Source organism: Heterodontus francisci, chromosome 29 (assembly GCF_036365525.1).
Source record: "Heterodontus francisci isolate sHetFra1 chromosome 29, sHetFra1.hap1, whole genome shotgun sequence".
Lineage (NCBI taxonomy): Eukaryota > Metazoa > Chordata > Chondrichthyes > Heterodontiformes > Heterodontidae > Heterodontus > Heterodontus francisci.
Window position 1 is genome coordinate 47,801,849 of NC_090399.1, and position 12,546 is coordinate 47,814,394.

Consider the following 12,546-nt stretch of genomic DNA (forward strand, 5'->3'; position numbering starts at 1 on the left):
TATCAAGGTTCCAGCATCTTCAGCATTTCGCCTTTGTATGACGTTGGGGAATATATGACTCTTTTCGCGGAAAAAGTCGACTCCGTTTCGAACCGCAGCGTTTGATATTTCCCCCAACGTGCAATGCAAAACCATGGGCTGGGCGGGCAGTCATCAGGAAAGGCAGCTTTCAGTTAGTTTCGAAATTGAAATGTGCTGTTTAGGACAGCCTGGGCGAACGGTCTAAGGCAGTGGATTAAAGCTGTAATCGCTCCTGGGGCGTGTGTCGTATTACATTGCTGCCAAAATGTTTGACAGATCTGATGTTGGTCCCATCGCAAAAATGCATCGTTTCGAGGCAGTGTCGGTTGTGACATTGCTGCAGCTGCCCGCGTTCGTAACCACAGCTAGTGTGTGGCGCCGTGATCGTATAGTGGTTAGTACTCTGCGTTGTGGTCGCAGTAACCTCGGTTCGAATCCGAATCACGGCAATAACTGTTTGCAGTTCTCCTTTCTCCTCGACGCCCACTTGGAGAGCCCACTAAAATCCGTGTTTATTTATATGCTTGTTTGCTGACCAAAAGCAATTTGCTCCATCCAAACCTCGCACTGTTGGATGTCTGTGCTTGATGCTCCCCAATTCAAACCTGCCTCTTCCCTCACATTTTCCTCCCTTCCACAATCACTAACCCTACTTTACTTTAGTCCTTCCATTTCGTTGTCACTTTACTGCCGCCTTAACATCTATAATAATCACCATCAATAATTACAACTTTACGCTGCTTTGCCGCCACGGCTCTTCCTCGAGGTCCATCTCCCATTCGCACTAATTTGCATCTCTCCCTTGAAACCAGTCCATGCATTTAGACCTGTGGGACGGCTGGGCAGACAAGCGCTGCAAAAGCAGGTCTGGCCTTCCGAAGGGCAGCGGCCCGATTGTTCACAACATTATCTTCGGAATCTATTGATAATGTCAATGCTTCGTGATGACCTGGACTTTCTTTGCCTCTAAACACCTATCACAGATCGCCAAAAGTACTGAAAGTCTTTGTTGTCTTCTTCATATAATGCTGCATTTTAATGGTCAATAGATATTGTGTGATTATTTCTCTGGTGTAATTAATCTATTTTATATATTTGATCTTTGCCTCGGTGATTCATCTCTATCCTGCACGTTTAGCTTGAATCTGGTTGCAATTTATAATCAGAGATAAGGTTTGAGCAGCCGGCGGGCAGCAACAAAGACTGGGGCTGGTCTGTGCACTGTGGGAGCAGACCACCACATTTCTGCTGTTCACATTCAGTATCCTGCAGCATACTGATGTTATATTGCCATTAAATATCAGAGGATTTAGATTATTGCACGGATCGCTGCAGTTCTTTTCGAGTTGAGGAATTTGCAGCAAATTGAATATCAGAGAACCAACCAAACAGTCGTTACCGAGATTCAACACACAGTGCAGAGTCAGCGAGGTGAGGATTAATTTTAAAGTGAACGGTCGTTTATCTGAAATGTTATCTTCCCTCCTCTCTCCACCGATGCTGCTTCATTTGCTGAACATTTCCAACATTGCTGTCGCAAGTTGGACTGCCAGTGACCACAGTGTTTTGCTGTCATAGCAGAGTTTAAATTGTTGATGAATAAGTAGCCACAGTTGTGATGGCCGAGTCCTTAATGCGTTGCATTTGCAATTCGCTCGTATTTCCCCGCGGAGCGTCGAACCCCCTCACAACTGTCGGCTTAATATTTAACGCACTGCTTCACAAGGCTCATTTTATTTATCCCGCTTCCTCTGGAAAGATTTGGGTAATATCGATATCGATCTCGAGGAAACGGGAGGATTGCCTCATCATCTGGATTAATTTCCTGACACTAGATCTGCATTTGGTTAAATGTTTTCATTCAATAGGTACCTTTCAACCGTCTTTTCAAACAATCATGCTGCAAGCGAGAGGCGCACGGAGTAAATTCTTCGCCGGAGTGAAGACCTTGTCTGCGTGTGACGGTGGGACTTTGGTCCACATGGTAAATTCCGGTAAGCTTTCCGCAAGTTAAATGCAAATTAAGAGTCAGGCATTGTCATAGATTTTTCAAACTTCAAGTGTCTTAAATTGCCTTGTTAAACAGAAACTGCCTGGCAGTGGCATTTACTTGTCCATCAGCTGAACGAAGTTGGTTCAATAGCTTTAACTTACTGCAGCAGGAAGCTAAGCTAGCGAGCTAGTGACTCAACAGAGGCTCGATGAAAGCAATCAGGATTTTAAAGTGCACTGCAGCCACTGTGAGTCCGTGGTGGAAGGAGCGAATGTTGAAGTTGATTCATGGGGGTGTCAGTCAAGCGCCTTGTTTGTCCTGGATGGGGTCGAGCTTCTTGAGTGTTGCTGGAGCTGCACTCAACCAACGAATGGAGGGTATTCCAAAACACTCCTGACTGGTACAAAAACAAGAAATGCTGGAATCACTCAGCAGGTCTGGCAGCATCTGTGGAAAGAGAAGCAGAGTTAACGTTTCGGGTCAGTGACCCTTCTTCGGAACTGGTGGTGCCTGCCTTCCTGTCTTGTGGATGGTGGGCTGGCTTTGGGGATTCAGAAGTTAAATTAGCAGCTTGTGACCTGCTCCTGTAGCCACAGTACTTATATGGCTGATCTAGTTCAGTTTCTGGCTAGTTGTAACCCGGCAGATGTTGATAGTTCTGGATTCAGCGATGGTAATGCCATTGACTGTCAAGCGGTGATGGTTGGATACTCACTTGTTGCAGTTGGTCATTGCCTGGCCCTTATGTGGCGCGAATGTAATTGTCTGCCTGTGTGCTTATTTCTGTCTATGTGTATCTTTCTGCGCCTCACATTTTCTACACTTTTCTGCGTGGCAGTTTGCCTCACAGATTCCTCGCTGCCTACATCCGGTTACTCTGCATCTTCATTTACAAATAGACGGAAATGTGAATTATAAGTTTTCTTTCAACAGTGTCCGATGGAAGGTGAAACAAGTGTCATCAAATATTTTTTTTCGAAAGATTCAGTGGAACAGTAACGATGCATCCCACCATATATAGGCTGTGGATGCGTTCCTCATTGGTATAATGCTGAGTATCCTCACCTGTCATATGGGACACCTGGGGTTGAAATTGCTGACAGCAACAATGCGATTTGAACAAGTCAACCCTTCCGTCATTGTTTAATTTCCTAAATATCATATACCTGGAACATTAACTCTGTTTCTCATGACAAAGTCAAAGCTGCTAATTAGCTCAAGCAGTGGCTTTTTATATATCAAGGTTCCAGCATCTTCAGCATTTCGCCTTTGTATGACGTTGGGGAATATATGACTCTTTTCGCGGAAAAAGTCGACTCCGTTTCGAACCGCAGCGTTTGATATTTCCCCCAACGTGCAATGCAAAACCATGGGCTGGGCGGGCAGTCATCAGGAAAGGCAGCTTTCAGTTAGTTTCGAAATTGAAATGTGCTGTTTAGGACAGCCTGGGCGAACGGTCTAAGGCAGTGGATTAAAGCTGTAATCGCTCCTGGGGCGTGTGTCGTATTACATTGCTGCCAAAATGTTTTACAGATCTGATGTTGGTCCCATCGCAAAAATGCATCGTTTCGAGGCAGTGTCGGTTGTGACATTGCTGCAGCTGCCCGCGTTCGTAACCACAGCTAGTGTGTGGCGCCGTGATCGTATAGTGGTTAGTACTCTGCGTTGTGGCCGCAGCAACCTCGGTTCGAATCCGAGTCACGGCAATAACTGTTTGCAGTTCTCCTTTCTCCTCGACGCCCACTTGGAGAGCCCACTAAAATCCGTGTTTATTTATATGCTTGTTTGCTGACCAAAAGCAATTTGCTCTATCCAAACCTCGCACTGTTGGATGTCTGTGCTTGATGCTCCCCAATTCAAACCTGCCTCTTCCCTCACATTTTCCTCCCTTCCACAATCACGAACCCTTCTTTACTTTAGTCCTTCCATTTCGTTGTCACTTTACTGCCGCCTTAACATCTGTAATAATCACCATCAATACTTACAACTTTACGCTGCTTTGCCGCCACCGCTCTTCCTCGAGGTCCATCTCCCATTCGCACTATTGTACATCTCTCCCTTGAAACCAGTCCATGCATTTAGACCTGTGGGACGGCTAGGCAGACAAGCGCTGCAAAAGCAGGTCTGGCCTTCAGAAGGGCAGCGGCCCGATTGTTCACAACATTATCTTCGGAATCTATTGATAATTTCAATGCTTACTGATGACCCGGACTTTGCCTCTAAACACCTATCACAGATCGCCAAAAGTACTGAAAGTCTTTGTTGTCTTCTTCATATAATGCTGCATTTTAATGGTCAATAGATATTGTGTGATTATTTCTCTGGTGTAAGTAATCTATTTTATATATTTGATCTTTGCCTCGGTGATTCATCTCTATCCTGCACGTTTAGCTTGAATCTGGTTGCAATTTATAATCAGAGATAAGGTTTGAGCAGCCGGCGGGCAGCAACAAAGACTGGGGCTGGTCTGTGCACTGTGGGAGCAGACCACCACATTTCTGCTGTTCACATTCAGTATCCTGCAGAATACTGATGTTATATTGCCATTAAATATCAGAGGATTTAGATTATTGCACGGATCGCTGCAGTTCTTTTCGAGTTGAGGAATTTGCAGCAAATTGAATATCAGAGAACCAACCAAACAGTCGTTACCGAGATTCAACACACAGTGCAGAGTCAGCGAGGTGAGGATTAATTTTAAAGTGAACGGTCGTTTATCTGAAATGTTATCTTCCCTCCTCTCTCCACCGATGCTGCTTCATTTGCTGAACATTTCCAACATTGCTGTCGCAAGTTGGACTGCCAGTGACCACAGTATTTTGCTGTCATAGCAGAGTTTAAATTGTTGATGAATAAGTAGCCACAGTTGTGATGGCCGAGTCCTTAATGCGTTGCATTTGCAATTCGCTCGTATTTCCCCGCGGAGCGTCGAACCCCCTCACAACTGTCGGCTTAATATTTAACGCACTGCTTCACAAGGCTCATTTTATTTATCCCGCTCCCTCTGGAAAGATTTGGGTAATATCGATATCGATCTCGAGGAAACGGGAGGATTGCCTCATCATCTGGATTAATTTCCTGACACTAGATCTGCATTTGGTTTAATATTTTCATTCAATAGGTACCTTTCAACCGTCTTTTCAAATAATCATGCTGCAAGCGAGAGGCGCACGGAGTAAATTCTTCGCCGGAGTGAAGACCTTGTCTGCGTGTGACGGTGGGACTTTGGTCCACATGGTAAATTCCGGTAAGCTTTCCGCAAGTTAAATGCAAATTAAGAGTCAGGCATTGTCATAGATTTTTCAATTTCAAGTGTCTTAAATTGCCTTGTTAAACAGAAACTGCCTGGCAGTGGCATTTACTTGTCCATCAGCTGAACGAAGTTGCTTCAATAGCTTTAACTTACTGCAGCAGGAAGCTAAGCTAGCGAGCTAGTGACTCAACAGAGGCTCGATGAAAGCAATCAGGATTTTAAAGTGCACTGCAGCCACTGTGAGTCCGTGGTGGAAGGAGCGAATGTTGAAGTTGATTCATGGGGGTGTCAGTCAAGCGCCTTGTTTGTCCTGGATGGGGTCGAGCTTCTTGAGTGTTGCTGGAGCTGCACTCAACCAACGAATGGAGGGTATTCCAAAACACTCCTGACTGGTACAAAAACAAGAAATGCTGGAATCACTCAGCAGGTCTGGCAGCATCTGTGGAAAGAGAAGCAGAGTTAACGTTTCGGGTCAGTGACCCTTCTTCGGAACTGGTGGTGCCTGCCTTCCTGTCTTGTGGATGGTGGGCAGGCTTTGGGGATTCAGAAGTTAAATTAGCAGCTTGTGACCTGCTCCTGTAGCCACAGTACTTATATGGCTGATCTAGTTCAGTTTCTGGCTAGTTGTAACCCGGCAGATGTTGATAGTTCGGGATTCAGCGATGGTAATGCCATTGACTGTCAAGCGGAGATGGTTGGATACTCACTTGTTGCAGTTGGTCATTGCCTGGCACTTATGTGGCGTGAATGTAATTGTCTGCCTGTGTGCTTATTTCTGTCTATGTGTATCTTTCTGCGCCTCACATTTTCTACACTTTTCTGCGTGGCAGTTTGCCTCACAGATTCCTCGCTGCCTACATCCGGTTACTCTGCATCTTCATTTACAAAGAGACGGAAATGTGAATTATAAGTTTTCTTTCAACAGTGTCCGATGGAAGGTGAAACAAGTGTCATCAAATATTTTTTATCGAAAGATTCAGTGGAACAGTAACGATGCATCCCACCATATATAGGCTGTGGATGCGTTCCTCATTGGTATAATGCTGAGTATCTTCACCTGTCATATGGGACACCTGGGGTTGAAATTGCTGACAGCAACAATGCGATTTGAACAAGTCAACCCTTTCGTCATTGTTTAATTTCCTAAATATCATATACCTGGAACATTAACTCTGTTTCTCATGACAAAGTCAAAGCTGCTAATTAGCTCAAGCAGTGGCTTTTTATATATCAAGGTTCCAGCATCTTCAGCATTTCGCCTTTGTATGACGTTGGGGAATATATGACTCTTTTCGCGGAAAAAGTCGACTCCGTTTCGAACCGCAGCGTTTGATATTTCCCCCAACGTGCAATGCAAAACCATGGGCTGGGCGGGCAGTCATCAGGAAAGGCAGCTTTCAGTTAGTTTCGAAATTGAAATGTGCTGTTTAGGACAGCCTGGGCGAACGGTCTAAGGCAGTGGATTAAAGCTGTAATCGCTCCTGGGGCGTGTGTCGTATTACATTGCTGCCAAAATGTTTTACAGATCTGATGTTGGTCCCATCGCAAAAATGCATCGTTTCGAGGCAGTGTCGGTTGTGACATTGCTGCAGCTGCCCGCGTTCGTAACCACAGCTAGTGTGTGGCGCTGTGATCGTATAGTGGTTAGTACTCTGCGTTGTGGCCGCAGCAACCTCGGTTCGAATCCGAGTCACGACAATAACTGTTTGCAGTTCTCCTTTCTCCTCGACGCCCACTTGGAGAGCCCACTAAAATCCGTGTTTATTTATATGCTTGTTTGCTGACCAAAAGCAATTTGCTCCATCCAAACCTCGCACTGTTGGATGTCTGTGCTTGATGCTCCCCAATTCAAACCTGCCTCTTCCCTCACATTTTCCTCCCTTCCACAATCACTAACCCTACTTTACTTTAGTCCTTCCATTTCGTTGTCACTTTACTGCCGCCTTAACATCTATAATAATCACCATCAATAATTACAACTTTACGCTGCTTTGCCGCCACGGCTCTTCCTCGAGGTCCATCTCCCATTCGCACTAATTTGCATCTCTCCCTTGAAACCAGTCCATGCATTTAGACCTGTGGGACGGCTAGGCAGACAAGCGCTGCAAAAGCAGGTCTGGCCTTCAGAAGGGCAGCGGCCCGATTGTTCACAACATTATCTTCGGAATCTATTGATAATTTCAATGCTTACTGATGACCCGGACTTTGCCTCTAAACACCTATCACAGATCGCCAAAAGTACTGAAAGTCTTTGTTGTCTTCTTCATATAATGCTGCATTTTAATGGTCAATAGATATTGTGTGATTATTTCTCTGGTGTAAGTAATCTATTTTATATATTTGATCTTTGCCTCGGTGATTCATCTCTATCCTGCACGTTTAGCTTGAATCTGGTTGCAATTTATAATCAGAGATAAGGTTTGAGCAGCCGGCGGGCAGCAACAAAGACTGGGGCTGGTCTGTGCACTGTGGGAGCAGACCACCACATTTCTGCTGTTCACATTCAGTATCCTGCAGAATACTGATGTTATATTGCCATTAAATATCAGAGGATTTAGATTATTGCACGGATCGCTGCAGTTCTTTTCGAGTTGAGGAATTTGCAGCAAATTGAATATCAGAGAACCAACCAAACAGTCGTTACCGAGATTCAACACACAGTGCAGAGTCAGCGAGGTGAGGATTAATTTTAAAGTGAACGGTCGTTTATCTGAAATGTTATCTTCCCTCCTCTCTCCACCGATGCTGCTTCATTTGCTGAACATTTCCAACATTGCTGTCGCAAGTTGGACTGCCAGTGACCACAGTATTTTGCTGTCATAGCAGAGTTTAAATTGTTGATGAATAAGTAGCCACAGTTGTGATGGCCGAGTCCTTAATGCGTTGCATTTGCAATTCGCTCGTATTTCCCCGCGGAGCGTCGAACCCCCTCACAACTGTCGGCTTAATATTTAACGCACTGCTTCACAAGGCTCATTTTATTTATCCCGCTCCCTCTGGAAAGATTTGGGTAATATCGATATCGATCTCGAGGAAACGGGAGGATTGCCTCATCATCTGGATTAATTTCCTGACACTAGATCTGCATTTGGTTTAATATTTTCATTCAATAGGTACCTTTCAACCGTCTTTTCAAATAATCATGCTGCAAGCGAGAGGCGCACGGAGTAAATTCTTCGCCGGAGTGAAGACCTTGTCTGCGTGTGACGGTGGGACTTTGGTCCACATGGTAAATTCCGGTAAGCTTTCCGCAAGTTAAATGCAAATTAAGAGTCAGGCATTGTCATAGATTTTTCAATTTCAAGTGTCTTAAATTGCCTTGTTAAACAGAAACTGCCTGGCAGTGGCATTTACTTGTCCATCAGCTGAACGAAGTTGCTTCAATAGCTTTAACTTACTGCAGCAGGAAGCTAAGCTAGCGAGCTAGTGACTCAACAGAGGCTCGATGAAAGCAATCAGGATTTTAAAGTGCACTGCAGCCACTGTGAGTCCGTGGTGGAAGGAGCGAATGTTGAAGTTGATTCATGGGGGTGTCAGTCAAGCGCCTTGTTTGTCCTGGATGGGGTCGAGCTTCTTGAGTGTTGCTGGAGCTGCACTCAACCAACGAATGGAGGGTATTCCAAAACACTCCTGACTGGTACAAAAACAAGAAATGCTGGAATCACTCAGCAGGTCTGGCAGCATCTGTGGAAAGAGAAGCAGAGTTAACGTTTCGGGTCAGTGACCCTTCTTCGGAACTGGTGGTGCCTGCCTTCCTGTCTTGTGGATGGTGGGCAGGCTTTGGGGATTCAGAAGTTAAATTAGCAGCTTGTGACCTGCTCCTGTAGCCACAGTACTTATATGGCTGATCTAGTTCAGTTTCTGGCTAGTTGTAACCCGGCAGATGTTGATAGTTCGGGATTCAGCGATGGTAATGCCATTGACTGTCAAGCGGAGATGGTTGGATACTCACTTGTTGCAGTTGGTCATTGCCTGGCACTTATGTGGCGTGAATGTAATTGTCTGCCTGTGTGCTTATTTCTGTCTATGTGTATCTTTCTGCGCCTCACATTTTCTACACTTTTCTGCGTGGCAGTTTGCCTCACAGATTCCTCGCTGCCTACATCCGGTTACTCTGCATCTTCATTTACAAAGAGACGGAAATGTGAATTATAAGTTTTCTTTCAACAGTGTCCGATGGAAGGTGAAACAAGTGTCATCAAATATTTTTTATCGAAAGATTCAGTGGAACAGTAACGATGCATCCCACCATATATAGGCTGTGGATGCGTTCCTCATTGGTATAATGCTGAGTATCTTCACCTGTCATATGGGACACCTGGGGTTGAAATTGCTGACAGCAACAATGCGATTTGAACAAGTCAACCCTTTCGTCATTGTTTAATTTCCTAAATATCATATACCTGGAACATTAACTCTGTTTCTCATGACAAAGTCAAAGCTGCTAATTAGCTCAAGCAGTGGCTTTTTATATATCAAGGTTCCAGCATCTTCAGCATTTCGCCTTTGTATGACGTTGGGGAATATATGACTCTTTTCGCGGAAAAAGTCGACTCCGTTTCGAACCGCAGCGTTTGATATTTCCCCCAACGTGCAATGCAAAACCATGGGCTGGGCGGGCAGTCATCAGGAAAGGCAGCTTTCAGTTAGTTTCGAAATTGAAATGTGCTGTTTAGGACAGCCTGGGCGAACGGTCTAAGGCAGTGGATTAAAGCTGTAATCGCTCCTGGGGCGTGTGTCGTATTACATTGCTGCCAAAATGTTTTACAGATCTGATGTTGGTCCCATCGCAAAAATGCATCGTTTCGAGGCAGTGTCGGTTGTGACATTGCTGCAGCTGCCCGCGTTCGTAACCACAGCTAGTGTGTGGCGCTGTGATCGTATAGTGGTTAGTACTCTGCGTTGTGGCCGCAGCAACCTCGGTTCGAATCCGAGTCACGACAATAACTGTTTGCAGTTCTCCTTTCTCCTCGACGCCCACTTGGAGAGCCCACTAAAATCCGTGTTTATTTATATGCTTGTTTGCTGACCAAAAGCAATTTGCTCCATCCAAACCTCGCACTGTTGGATGTCTGTGCTTGATGCTCCCCAATTCAAACCTGCCTCTTCCCTCACATTTTCCTCCCTTCCACAATCACTAACCCTACTTTACTTTAGTCCTTCCATTTCGTTGTCACTTTACTGCCGCCTTAACATCTATAATAATCACCATCAATAATTACAACTTTACGCTGCTTTGCCGCCACGGCTCTTCCTCGAGGTCCATCTCCCATTCGCACTAATTTGCATCTCTCCCTTGAAACCAGTCCTTGCATTTAGACCTGTGGGACGGCTGGGCAGACAAGCGCTGCAAAAGCAGGTCTGGCCTTCCGAAGGGCAGCGGCCCGATTGTTCACAACATTATCTTCGGAATCTATTGATAATTTCAATGCTTCCTGATGACCTGGACTTTCTTTGCCTCTAAACACCTATCACAGATCGCCAAAAGTACTGAAAGTCTTTGTTGTCTTTTTCATATAATGCTGCATTTTAATGGTCAATAGATATTGTGTGATTATTTCTCTGGTGTAATTAATCTATTTTATATATTTGATCTTTGCCTCGGTGATTCATCTCTATCCTGCACGTTTAGCTTGAATCTGGTTGCAATTTATAATCAGAGATAAGGTTTGAGCAGCCGGCGGGCAGCAACAAAGACTGGGGCTGGTCTGTGCGCTGTGGGAGCAGACCACCACATTTCTGCTGTTCACATTCAGTATCCTGCAGAATACTGATGTTATATTGCCATTAAATATCAGAGGATTTAGATTATTGCACGGATCGCTGCAGTTCTTTTCGAGTTGAGGAATTTGCAGCAAATTGAATATCAGAGAACCAACCAAACAGTCGTTACCGAGATTCAACACACAGTGCAGAGTCAGCGAGGTGAGGATTAATTTTAAAGTGAACGGTCGTTTATCTGAAATGTTATCTTCCCTCCTCTCTCCACCGATGCTGCTTCATTTGCTGAACATTTCCAACATTGCTGTCGCAAGTTGGACTGCCAGTGACCACAGTGTTTTGCTGTCATAGCAGAGTTTAAATTGTTGATGAATAAGTAGCCATAGTTGTGATGGCCGTGTCCTTAATGCGTTGCATTTGCAATTCGCTCGTATTTCCCCGCGGAGCGTCGAACCCCCTCACAACTGTCGGCTTAATATTTAACGCACTGCTTCACAAGGCTCATTTTATTTATCCCGCTCCCTCTGGAAAGATTTGGGTAATATCGATATCGATCTCGAGGAAACGGGAGGATTGCCTCATCATCTGGATTAATTTCCTGACACTATACCTGCATTTGGTTAAATATTTTCATTCAATAGGTACCTTTCAACCGTCTTTTCAAATAATCATGCTGCAAGCGAGAGGCGCACGGAGTAAATTCTTCGCCGGAGTGAAGACCTTGTCTGCGTGTGACGGTGGGACTTTGGTCCACATGGTAAATTCCGGTAAGCTTTCCGCAAGTTAAATGCAAATTAAGAGTCAGGCATTGTCATAGATTTTTCAAACTTCAAGTGTCTTAAATTGCCTTGTTAAACAGAAACTGCCTGGCAGTGGCATTTACTTGTCCATCAGCTGAACGAAGTTGCTTCAATAGCTTTAACTTACTGCAGCAGGAAGCTAAGCTAGCGAGCTAGTGACTCAACAGAGGCTCGATGAAAGCAATCAGGATTTTAAAGTGCACTGCAGCCACTGTGAGTCCGTGGTGGAAGGAGCGAATGTTGAAGTTGATTCATGGGGGTGTCAGTCAAGCGCCTTGTTTGTCCTGGATGGGGTCGAGCTTCTTGAGTGTTGCTGGAGCTGCACTCAACCAACGAATGGAGGGTATTCCAAAACACTCCTGACTGGTACAAAAACAAGAAATGCTGGAATCACTCAGCAGGTCTGGCAGCATCTGTGGAAAGAGAAGCAGAGTTAACGTTTCGGGTCAGTGACCCTTCTTCGGAACTGGTGGTGCCTGCCTTCCTGTCTTGTGGATGGTGGGCTGGCTTTGTGGATTCAGAAGTTAAATTAGCAGCTTGTGACCTGCTCCTGTAGCCACAGTACTTATATGGCTGATCTAGTTCAGTTTCTGGCTAGTTGTAACCCGGCACATGTTGATAGTTCTGGATTCAGCGATGGTAATGCCATTGACTGTCAAGCGGTGATGGTTGGATACTCACTTGTTGCAGTTGGTCATTGCCTGGCCCTTATGTGGCGCGAATGTAATTGTCTGCCTGTGTGCTTATTTCTGTCTATG

General features: G+C 45.1%; 1 non-coding gene across 1 annotated transcript; it reads left to right on the plus strand.

Annotated features, from left to right (window-relative positions):
* Positions 1-3,648: 3,648 nt before the first annotated feature.
* trnah-gug (transfer RNA histidin (anticodon GUG)) lies at positions 3,649-3,720 on the plus strand. Its single transcript has one exon. It is a non-coding gene; the product is annotated as a tRNA-His (tRNA).
* The last annotated feature ends 8,826 nt before the right edge of the window (positions 3,721-12,546 follow it).